Here is a 12462-nt window from a genome sequence, read left to right as displayed (position 1 = left end):
TCAACTGACCTGCAACTATTTACTGGTCTGGAGTGTGCGTATGCGTGTGCGCACCCACACATTGACACACATGCATGAACAAGGACAAGTACCTATGCCTACACGTATGTGCTTACATGTATGCCTATACATGGGTGGAGCCAGCATGGAGGCCTGTGGATGTGTGTATTCATACGCTGGAGAATATATGTGTGCATATGAGTGTATATTTGTAGGTATGTACATATGCTCCAATAGCTCCTAGAAGGCAGCGATCCTGCGGGACCGGCCAGCCTGCCCTATCAATTTGTTCTATCACAATTCTGGGATGCGGAACCCAAAGGTAAGATGATGAAGAAGGGAAGCCAGAGAATCATAGCAGTCACGGATCTACAGCCTGGCCTCATGGAAGAGCCCTGGCTCTGGAGCTAGGCCATCCTTGGGTCTGGACCTTTACTTGAGTTCTGTGAGCCTCAGTTGCCTTGAGGAGCCCAGGTGGCACAATGGTTAAGTACTTGGCTGCTAACCGAGAGGCTGGTGGTTCGAACCCACCAGCCGCTCTGAGGGGAAAAGATGTGGCAATCTGCTTCTGTAAAGATGACAGGCTTGAAGACTGGGGCAGCTCTACCGTGAGCTCTATGAGTCAGGATTGCATTGACTAAACAGCAAGAGTTTCAGCTGCCTCATCTGTAAAATGGAGACGTCAATCTGCTCCTCAGAATGTTGAGGTGAGGAGTAGTACGCAGGAAAGCACTTAGCATGACCTGGCAGAGGAAACGTTCATATCCACTGAGCTAAAGCTGTTGTTATTAACCCTTGCACTCCTGACATCCCCTTGACTGCTTGCTCCAACCCCTCCCTGCTCCAGGTCAGACCAAGGAAACCACTCCATTTCCCTTCCAGTTGCTCCGACAAGATTTGCCATATCTCCCTGAAAATAGGAAAATCTTAAGGGGATTAAATGTTTGCAGCCTGAGCCCCAGCCCCTTGGCCCAGGACTGACCGTCTCCCCCTACCTAGCAAGAGGGCTCCCTGACAGAGTAATTATTGGCAGCTTGGTAGTCAGGAGATTTTGCTTTCAATCGGCTATGACCCCAGGGGGCAGAGAAAGAACTCTACACAGAAATGAAGCCAAGCTCAGATGGGGGCTTAGTTAGTGTGTCAGGTAAGTCCAGGGTCCAGCATCTCAGACATGTAGTGTGAGAGCCACCGACCTTGGAAATCCCACAGTGTAACCCTTCCTCCTTTATGTGGAAACTGAAGTCTTACCAAGGTCAGCCAGTAGGTAGAGCTGAGGCCAGCATCAGACCCAAGATGTGGGCCTAGAACTGGGTTTGGTTATCCCTCAAGATCTCACCCTCATAGCTGTCTCCAGCCCAGCGCCCCCACTCTCACCCCTTTGTCTAGCACAGCGAACCGCAGAAGCTCGGGCCCTTGGAGCCACTGCGAACTTTGGCCCCTGAGAATGCTGGGAAGTCGTCTACTCCTGGGTCTTTTCTTCCTCAGCTGAAAGACATCCCTTACCTCAGGTGCATCATTGTGTGGACTGAACAGGTGATAGGAGTGAGGCCTCACTCAGTGCCTGGAAGGCAATAGGTGTCCAAGAAGCACAGGCCCTCCTTCATGCGCACCAGCCATTGTGCTAAATAACTTAAATGTATTATGTCACTTAACCCTAAAAGTAAGTAAACTCATGAAGTAGGTACAATCACAATTCTTCATAAGACAAGGTTGAGATCCTTGAGAGGGTAAGCCACTTGCCCAAGGTCACACAGGAAGAGGCCAGGCAAGGTCTGAGCCCGAGCAGTGTGTGTTCCAGAGCCTATGAGTGGGATCATTCTGCAGTCCATGACTACGGGAACTGTTTAGTGGGCTATAAAATGTTAAATGAATGGTATTTACCACACAGCTTCAAATGCTTCCCCAGAAAGGGACAAAGAAGCTAGTCCTACTGGGTGGCATCTTAGGTATGAGCTACAAGCCTCTGCCCAACTGTCAGACGAGAAGAAATGCCTCTGATAATGAGAGAAGAAGGGCAACTCTGAGCCACCTCCTGAAGAGATTTGGAAACAGGAACCTTGGCATGGAATGCTGACCTAGCGCTGTCACTGCACTGGTGTTACCAAACCCTGGCTGACCCCAATGCAGTGAGGAAAGGGGAATCAGGGGTGTCCTGACCCAGGGATGGTGGTAAACCACCTGGATGGCAGGGAGAGGGTAGCTAGGTATAAGGCTGGATCCTGTCCATCCCCCGTAATAGCAGTGAGCAACAGAGGAGTTATGTACCGTGGATTGCCAAAAGAATGAACAAACCTGTCTTGGAAGAAGTACAACCAGAATGCCCCTTAGAAGCAAGAATGGCTAGACTACATCTCACATACTTAGGACATGTTATCAGGAGGGATTGGTCACTGGAGAAGGACATCATGTTTGGTAAAGTAGAGGGTCAGTGAAAAAGAAGAAGACCCTCAACAAGATGGACTGACACAGTGGCTGTAACAATGGGCTCAAGAATAGCAACAGTTGTGAGGATGGCTCAGGAGGGGGCAGTGTTTTGTTCTGTTGCGCATAGGGTCACCATGAGTCAGAATCAACTTGATGGCACCTAACAACAACAACTAAGAGAGGAGTTAGACGAGGTGGGTTAGGTAGAGATGGCAGAGATTCCTGCTCTCCTGGGAAAATTGTGATTTTATGGTATTTTGAATTCTAATGACTTCCAGCATGTCTTTATTCAAATGTAAATATAGAAATATCACCTAAAATAACAGACAAGAGATTATTGCCTTGTTCACTATAGTAGGCTTAATATGGCTCCCTAAAGATAGCCACATCCTAATCTCTGGAATCCATGAATTTTACCTTACATGGCAAATAAATAAAGGCAAATGTGATTGAGAATCTTGGGGTGGGGGTATCGTCTGGGGTTATCTGGGTGGGCCCTAAATACAATCACAAGTGTCCTTGTAAGATATTTGACGCCACAGAAGAGGAGGCAATGAGACCACAGAGGCTGGGATGGGAATGATGTAGCCACAAGCCAAAGAATGCGTGGAGCCACCAGAAACTGGAAGAAGCAAAGAACAGGATCTCCCCTAGGGCCTTCAGAGGAGGCATGGTCCTTTGACACCAGGTGAAGATGGATTGGGGACAAGAGAGAATAGGACAAAGAGATTAGTTGATTTCAGGCTTCTGGCCTCTAGAACTGTGAGAGAATAAATTTCTATTGTCTGAAGCCACTTATTTTGTGGTGACTTGTTACAGTGGCCACAGGAAACTAATAAAGCCCCTCTTTGGATGGCCCCCGATACCACCAATCTTGTTATAGGGACCAATAGACGATACTTATGGAGCACTAAAGATATATAGAGCCCCTGGGCAGTGCAAATGGTTAACCACTTGGCTACTGGCCCCAAAATTTGGCAGTTCGAACTCACGCAGAGGCACTTGAAAAACAAGCCTGGGAATCTGCTTCTGAAAACCCTGTGAAGCAGTTCTACCTTGCATACACGGAGTCGCCATGAATTGGAATTGACTCGATGGCAACTAACAAGAATAAACAACAAGGTGGCATAAGGCATGTTTTAGGCTCTGAGAGCAAAGATACATTAACCTGGTCCCTGTCCCAGAGGTCTTAAAGTCCAGCAGGGCTGGATAGACTTACAAAATTCAGATTTATAACATTCAGAGAATGTAAGTGTCATTCTAGGACAAGGCATTTATGGAAGACATCTCCCAGGAAGAGGGGTTTGAAATGGGCTAGAAGGATAGATAGAATTTAGCTGGGTGGGGCATTCTGGGAAGAGAGAACTGCACGAATCCAGGTTCTAGGGAAGGAGGGCCCAAGTCATGCTCAGGTTGGATGTGAAGCTTACCTTGGCCACTGCAGAGCCTTATGGTAAAGAAGGGTCAAGCTGTGCAGGCTAAGGCGGGCAGGCAGTTGCAACCTTGCAGGTGGTGGGAAGCTCCTGGCTGGGGTCAGAAGATGCAGGGCCCGGTCCAGACTGCCCCTAACCAGCTGTTTGGTGGGGGAGCATCTCCTTCTCCTTCCCTTCTGGGGCCACATGGAGGAATTGCATCCAAGCGACATTCAGGGCCTGTTGCCACTGCTCACTAACTCAGAGGAGGAGTGACTTATATAACTGTGTATTTGGGAGAAGGAATTGGGTACGTGACTCTGTTCCCCTGGGTTCCTCTCTTCCCATAGATTCTGTGGTCTATGACATCTCTGCCATTCTGTGGTCACCAGGCAGGCCTGTGATCAGGTGGTTAGGCCTGTCTCATTTAAGCATGGAGTATAACAAGCCATTTGGCTGATCCATGGCCACATCCTTCAATCTGTTCTATCAAGAATAAAGGTAATAGTTTGATCTCCAGCTGTCCAACACTTTTGTTGCTCTCTCTCTCTTTCTCGATGAGTCCTAAACTCAAGGTGGTGAAGGAAGCTGTATATTTATTTGTTAGGGTTCCTGCAAACCCCAAGGTGCGTAATCTCAGGCCTCAGTTTCCTCTTTTGTAAAATGAGAGACTTGGAAGACAATAACCTCAAATAACTTACCTGAGAGGCAGCATTTGTGGTAGGTGGAGCTTTAGACTGGAAGACGGAAATGCTGAATTCTAATGGCAGCGCTACCACCAGCTGCCATGAGGTCGGTAAACTTTTTGAGCCTTGGTTTCCTTATCCATAAAATGGGCATAATGCCACTCACCCTACCTATATGACAGAATTATTATTAGAGAAAAATCAACCCTTCGCTCAAAGTAGGTGACTTAGTGGAGGAGGAAGAGTATGAACTTTGAAAAGAGACAGCCTTGAGTTCTAATCCTGACTCAGCAGCTCCTAAGTGGTTAGATTTTGAGCAATGTAGTTAGGTAGATTTTCTGAGCTTGCTTCTTCATCTGGAAAATCAAACTTGCCCTAGGGGAATGCAATGACTAATGATGAACACCTACAATGAGTAAGGTTGTAGGAAGAATATGAAAATATCAGCTGTGTAGTAGCCAGCAGCCAAGATGGTCCCCAATGCCTCCTGGTATTTATACCCTTATGCAATCCCCTCACACGTTTAATAGGCTGATTTTTTAATAATAAAATTAATGGAAAAGACAGTATGAATTCCAAGGCTTGGCCATACAAGGCATTGATGTGTTCACCTTGCCCTCTTAGATCTCTCACTGTGGGGAAAGTCAGCCACCGTGTCGTGAGGGTACTCAAGCAGCCCTGTGGAGCAGCCCACGTGGCAAGGAACTGAGGCCTCCTTTCCCGAGCCAGCGTCAATTTGCTAACCGTGTAAGACAGCCGTCTCAGAAATGAACCCTTCAGCACTGGCCAGCATCTTGACTGGAACCTCACAAGAGACACTGAGCCAGGGCCACCAGCTAAGCCACTCCTGAGTATCACCATACGAGTGCCTCACACACCTGGCTCTGTTAAACACAGAGTTCCAGCATTTATTGCTAAAGAAACACTACATGCCCCACACATTGCTAAACGCAGCGTGCGTGCAGTGCCTTAGTCGCTATGAGTCGGAATCAACCTGACAGCACACAACACTATACTGCATCCCCCACACCAACACACAGTCTTTCAGGATTCCTGACTCACAGAAACTGTGTGAGATAGTAAATGTTTATTGTTTTAAGTTGCAACGTTTTGGGGTGATTTGTTACACAGCAATAGGTAACGAACTCAGATGTGGTCTGTGCCCTTTCTAACCTGGTTTCAGGGGAAAGGAAAGTGCTCGTCGAGATGGGGCGAGGTGGTAGCATGAGATAGCGTGCAGTCGGAAAGCAGCCTATTAGAGTGTCATGAGCTTCTCTGTGCGCCAGACCCAGGGGACAGATAATAGGTGCTATTATTCCATCCCCAGGCCGCTGAGGCAATGGAGGAGAAATTATCCTGAAAAGCAGACCACACTCTCTGCCCACATGTCAGGGCTGTTATCAGAAGAAAGGAAAACACCCTATCTGGGCCTGAGAGCTTGACCCTGGGCCTTGCCACATTTGATGGGCACAGCTAAATGCCGGCCAGTGGCGGCTTCGTGCTCGCCTGGCACACAGAGTCTCAGAAACGCAGAGTCTTACCAGAAGGATTGCTTCACTGTGATTTTAAGAAGAGGGAAAAATGGGCTCCTTCGCTCTCCTAAAGGGCTGGCTGCTTTCTGATTTTCACAGCTAATGGGGCCAGAAATTGCCCGCGGTGAACGAGTGAGACCTGTTACCTGTGGGTGGAAACGGGTAATGAGAACTTAAATCCAGCCACATCCCTGGAGCACATTAGGGAGTCAACTTGCAAAAATGATTAGGAGGGTTTTAATATCCACCGACTGGATGGCTACCCATCTCCTGCATCGGCCTCGGACTCATTAACCTCGTGGTCCTCTGTGGGCAATCAATCGCTTGTGCTGGTGGAGTGGCCTCTGTCCCAGACCTGTCGTGGGGCCTCCCAGAACCAAGAGATTGGAAATAATTAAAATCCTACTTGGCATGGTGCAGCCAGCTCCCCTTAAGTGAAGTGCAGATAATCCTTCAGACTTTGCCTTAGCAAATAATTCCAACTTTCCTATCCTACCGGGAAGTACCAGTTGCCATCGAGTTGACTCTGACTCACGGCGCCCCCATGTATGTTAGAGTTTTCCGTGGCTGATTTTTTGGAAGCAGGTGGCCAGGCCTTTCTTCTGAGGCACCTCTGGGTGGGCATGAACATCCAACATTTATGTTAGCAGCTGAGTGTGTTAACCGTTTGCACCACCCAGGGACTCGACCAGGATGGTAAGGCAATGGGAAAGGACTGGATCTGCATTCCACCTCCTTTTACCTCCTTACAGCAGAGATTCCAGTATGAGGCAGTGTGGCCCAGTGGGAGGAGCCCCAGACCCACAGTCTGAACACCAGAGGCCTGGGCTGGCTCAACTACCAGTGCCCATGTTATCAAGTCCAGACCCTCTGTGTATGGACAAGAGGACTCACTGGACCCAGTTCATTTCTGGTCTCTGTTATTGACAACCCATAGAACTTCTCCAAGGCTCCTCAGCATGTCCCAGATTAAGCGTCTCATGTGTCATCACCCAAAACTAGCCTTCTCCTCCCAGCCATGGCGTCTCTTTCCGTGCTCATCATTGCAGTTTATTCTCCACTGCATTTCTTCAGCAAGTCCTATCATTGCACCTTTGAAAATATTTAATCTGTCCCTACATCCCAGTCCCTGCTCTCTAGATATCCTTCCTCTGGCTTCTTCATGCCCATAAATCTTCCCTTAGACCCTGCTTTCAACACCTCATCCCTCTGCTCTAAGACTGGCAGAGCCTTCACCCAGCATTGGAAGGAAAAAAAACAAAACAGTTGCCAGGGAATCAACCCTAACTCATGGCGACCCCACGTGTGTCACAGTAGAAATGTGTTGCATAGAGTCCTCAATGGCTGAATTTTCAGAAGTAGATCACCAGGCCTTTCTTCCAGGGCATCTCTGGGTAGACTCGAACCTTCAGCCTTTTGTTTAGTAGCCGAGCATGCTAACCATTTGCACCACCAAAGGAGGCTTTCCATAAATGCCCTAAGCTGGCTTTACCTCTCACCTCCCAGACACATGGCCGCAGTCTCAATGGCCACTTCTCCTGTCCATCCAGCCCCACCCCCTCCCAGGCTCTCATCCCTCCTGTCCCCTGCTTCACATCACCCCCCTTGCCTCGCATCTGCCCCCTGTTTAGCAGACCCTGCCCATCTCACTCAGGTTCTCTTCTCCCGGAAACTGGCCCTGACCACTCTCCTCATCTGGTCCCTCCTGGATGGGAACTCCAGCAGCACATACAAAGATGTGTACCCCAAAGTTTCACATGGACTTCTACTTGTTTGAGGGCCACTCACTTATTTTATTTTAATTATTATGTGTGGAAGCTCTGTGTCTACAGTCTGACGAGAACTTTGAGACTCCTGTCATCACTATCCCCTTGCAGGGCCAGGAGGAGCACCTGGTTCTGGGTAAATAGACAGCAAATGTTCCCTTTAATTTAATGACTTCAAATAGGGTCTCTGCCCTTGAGAATAGTCCTCAAGGAATATTCTACTAAATTTGTATTCATAGAATTTAGAGCTCAGAGGGGCCTGGAAGACCCTGTCCAAAGCTCTGCAGATGAAGAACTAAGCCCCGCCCTCCCCCAACCTCCATGGGGGGCCAGCCTGTAAGGTGAGAAGCAAGCGTTCCTTCTTCCTGGATCTCAGGCATGAGACAGAAGAAATGAAAAGAAAAAAGCATTAGCTGGGTGTCAGCAGAGCTTGCTTTGTGGCTGAGCGCCACCATTTATTCATTGTGTGACTTTGGGCAAGTCGCTTGACCTCCCTGGGCCTCGGTGAGGAAGCCAGACACGACGTTCTCCAAAGTGCACTTAGCCTTAAGTATACGTGTGTGGGGTGCATGTGTGTGTGTGTATATGTATAAGTATGTATACCTGTATTTGCATGCATGTGTGTATATATATGTGTGGTGTACACATATATATACATGTATATGTGTGTATGTATGTATGTACATATATATGTGTATACATGTATTTGCATGCATGTGTGTATATATGCATGTAGTGTGTGTATATATGTGTATGTGTGTACGTATATGTCTGTGTATATGTGCATATGCATGTATGTGTATATATGTATATGCATTTATGTGTATATGTATATGTGTACATATATGTGTGTATATATGTACATGTGTATGTGTTTATGTATGTATGTGTATATATGTATATACATGTGCATATGTGCGTATGTATTCATGCATGCATTTATATATGTATGCATATGTATATATGCCAGACCAAAAAAACTCATTGCTGTTGAGTCGATTCCAACTCATAGAGACTCTATAGGACAGAGTAGTACTGCCATATAGAGTCTCCAAGGCTGTAAATCTTTATGGAAGCAGATTGCCACATCTTTCTCCCTAGGAGAGGCTGCTGGGTTCAAACTCAGCCTTTCAGTAAGCAGCCAAGCACTTAACCACTGCATCACCAGGGCTCTTTGTATGTATATGTGTGTGTATGGATAGATAGACAGACAGACAGACAGATAGATAGATATGTATACATATATGTTATATATCTGTATGTATATATATCTATGTATGTATATCTTTGTTTATATTCGAGAAGCCCATTCATTTTACCCAAAGAGCTTCAGAGCCTTTTTAGGGTCGCATTGGGTCAGACTGAGCAGGGGTAGAAGAATGTCATCTTGCAGATAACCCCACAAGTCCCCCTGAATCTAAGCTGCTCAGAAGTGGCACCAATCCCATCTGTGGCCTTAAGTTCCCATACGCTGTTGCTGCCAGCTGCCCTTTTCTCCCACGCTGCCTTTCAGTCAGCCAGGCTAGTCCACACCAGTGCCAGACCGGGTACCTTGGCAAGCCCAGGCCATTCCAGGCCTTTCCTGAGACCTGGCAGGGAAGGGCTTTGGTGGGGCCAGGCTCCTTTCCAAACACAATCCTCATGGAGAGCTAACATGGGCTGACAGCTTGGAGGCTTTGTGATCACCTGGAGAGGCACTAGCTGACTGAGACTGACCCACAGCCAAACAGAGGGCAACCTCTGGCTGGCCAGGCTCCTCCCTTCAAAGTGGCCTCAGACGCTGCCACCCCATCAGAGTGAGAAAGCGATCCTGTGTGGCCTGCCTAGGTCACGGGCTTCCAGGATAGTACCCTTCTTGGAGACCTGCTAGTCTTGAACCAATCCCAGAGGGTTACAGGGTTGGTATGGATGGTGCCCTACTTGCAAGCATAAAGAGAAGCAAAAGTTCCTATGAACGCGCAGGGAGAATGAGGCCCAGCAGCAAGCCCACCCACCCAGATGCCCCTCAAAAGCAAAGCTGGGCCGGCCTACAAGGCTGTGGTGGAGCCGCCTTCCAGTACCAAGGTAGATAAGAGGGCTCCTTTTCCTAGTTCATTTTGATAAAATTGGTGCCCATGATTAATGTATGGGGCGTTGTTGAGAAGGAGGCCACTGGATACTTTCTGAAACACAGCCCAACTTCCAGAAGCACAGAAGGCCTTTAATTATTGATCCTCAGGCGGGAAACGTACCTTCTTGGGAAGAAGCAGGTCTGAGATGACTTCCTGGGAATGCCAGAGCTTTGCGAGTGAGGAGTGGTGTACAAGCTGCTACGCCCTCCCTCCTTCCCAGTCATTCCCATGAGGCAAAGCGTCAGGCCCAGGAGCAATAAGACCCCCACAGCCAAATTGTTATTATTACCATTGTTGCTATTAGGTGCGGGGGAGTCATTTTCAACTCATAGCAACCCCATGTGACAGAGTAGAACTGCCCCATAGGGTTTTCTTGGCTGTAATCTTAACGGGAGCAAATCACCAGGTCTTTTCTCCCAAGGAGCTGCTGGGTGGGTTTGAACTGTCAGCCTTTTGGCTAGCAGCCAAGTGCTTAACCATGGCACATCCAGGGCTCAACCATTATATTCTGTTTAAAAGAGACCCCACCAAGGCAGCCAGCCTTCCTAGCCAGTGCCCCATTAAATTTCATTTGCTAGCAGGGCCAAAGCTTGGAGATGAAGAAAAACAGGGAAGCTGAGAAGGCGACAGATACCCCCTGGTCCTTATTTATGACGCAGAGTGTTGTGTTGTATATATAGGAAACTCTGGCCATAATTTGCTTATAAATAATTGACTTCTAGATTGAAATCCCTGGAGTGACTCTCAGTTTATTCACAGCGGGGCGCTTCTGCCTGCGGTGCAAATGAGGCCCTTTCAAACCTGTCTTATCTCAACCCTGAATGTTATGAAGAGTGATTTTTTTTTCCCTTCATCCCCTGTAATAACCTTCAACTAACCTTTAAACCAGAGTGAATAATTTAAATCTTATTTTCATATCAATGGAGGAGTCAAGCCAAGCAATTATCTTTTATCTGTATACTCTGTCGTCAGAGCAGGGAGCCATAATCACGGCTTCCCAAGTGAGCCAGAGGAGAGTGAGGAAGTGAGAGATGGTATCTGAAGACATTAACGCAGCAATGAATTATTCAATAATGAGAACAAGATCTGTCATAACACACACACGCACACGCACACACACAGCGCTTTACATCTGCCCAGGGTTCCAGGGGGCCAAGGCTGGCAGTCTGGGGGAGGGGGTGACAAGAAGGGGGCCTGGGCTAAGCATGACAAATCGGCGGATCACCTGCTCAATTAGGACAGAGAGCAGGTGCGCGGGGCGCTTTCACGGCGCAGGATGGCACTGTTGTGGGCCAAGTAACAGGCGGATGGAAAACACCTAATTTGCGTGACCGAGATTTAGAGCGCCTCCAGCTATGATTTTGCTAAGGGGGAAGTGGAGTCGGCCAAAAAAAAAAAAAAAAACAGAGAGGGGGTGTGGAAAGGAGAAGGGAAGATGAGAAAAAATAAAAACCGAGAAGAGGCTGAAATTCCCCACGGTGCTCATTAAAATTCTACTGCACGCATTTCTTCCCCAGGTCCCCCTGGACGGCCCGTGATCATTTTTATTAATTCATAAAATATCACACCAGTGATTGAGGCTGATGATGAGTGGAGCCGACAAACACAAACGCTGGTGAAATATGGCAGCAGCTCCAATCGGGTGCCTCTGAGTGAAAACACAGAAGTCGCATGAAAATTTATCCTGCAACCTGGCCTGGAGTGGCTGGCCGGGCTGGCGGGGAGCCGTGTGGTCCACCACCTCCTGCTGCCCCAGCCATCGCCCTTGCTAAGACACCCAGTGACATCAGCAGACGTTTCCCATCCCCATCTTGTGGTTTACGGGAAATGTCTTCGTAGACAAGAATGTCCTTTAACCTCCACTGTAAAATGGACTGTCAGGTGCTGGCAGGAGGCAGCGTGGTTTCCAGCGGCAGCTCAGCTCCTGGCTTGGCAGGGGGAGTGGCTCTGACACCAGCAGAGTCAAAAGCCAGGGTGCTCTTCAGGTTTACCCTGAGACCCTGGGGCTACCCCAAAATTCAGTTCCGTGGTTGTGGGGGACCTCCGTCCCAGTGCCTTAGGTGTTCTCTCTCCTGTTTTCAGGTGAGGAAGCTTGTGGCTGGAAAAGTTAAATAATACGACCGAGGTCTCAAGGCTGGCAGGGACAGAAAAAAAGGCAGACTTTGCATTTAGTCAGAAGGCTTGTCCTCTCAGGCTTCCACTGTGATTGTCTCTTTCCTTCTGGTTTCTGATTTTTTATTATTATTATTATTATTAATTGCTCTGTTCTTTATTTGTTTTGATATTTGAAGACATCTTACGTACTTTGTGATACTGGGTGGAAAGACAGACTAAGCAAAACAAACAAACAAACAAACAAAATACATTGCCATCAAGTTGATCCTGACTCACAGCACCCTGGTGGCACAGTGGTTAAGTACTCGGCTGCTAACCAAAACTTTGAATCCATCAGCTGCTCCTTGGAAACCCCATGGGCAGTTCTACTCTACCCTGTAGGGTCGTTATGAGTCAGAAGACAAACTAAGACAGTT

Source organism: Loxodonta africana, chromosome 13 (genome assembly GCF_030014295.1).
Source record: "Loxodonta africana isolate mLoxAfr1 chromosome 13, mLoxAfr1.hap2, whole genome shotgun sequence".
NCBI lineage: Eukaryota > Metazoa > Chordata > Mammalia > Proboscidea > Elephantidae > Loxodonta > Loxodonta africana.
Note: the sequence above shows the minus strand (reverse complement) of the source record.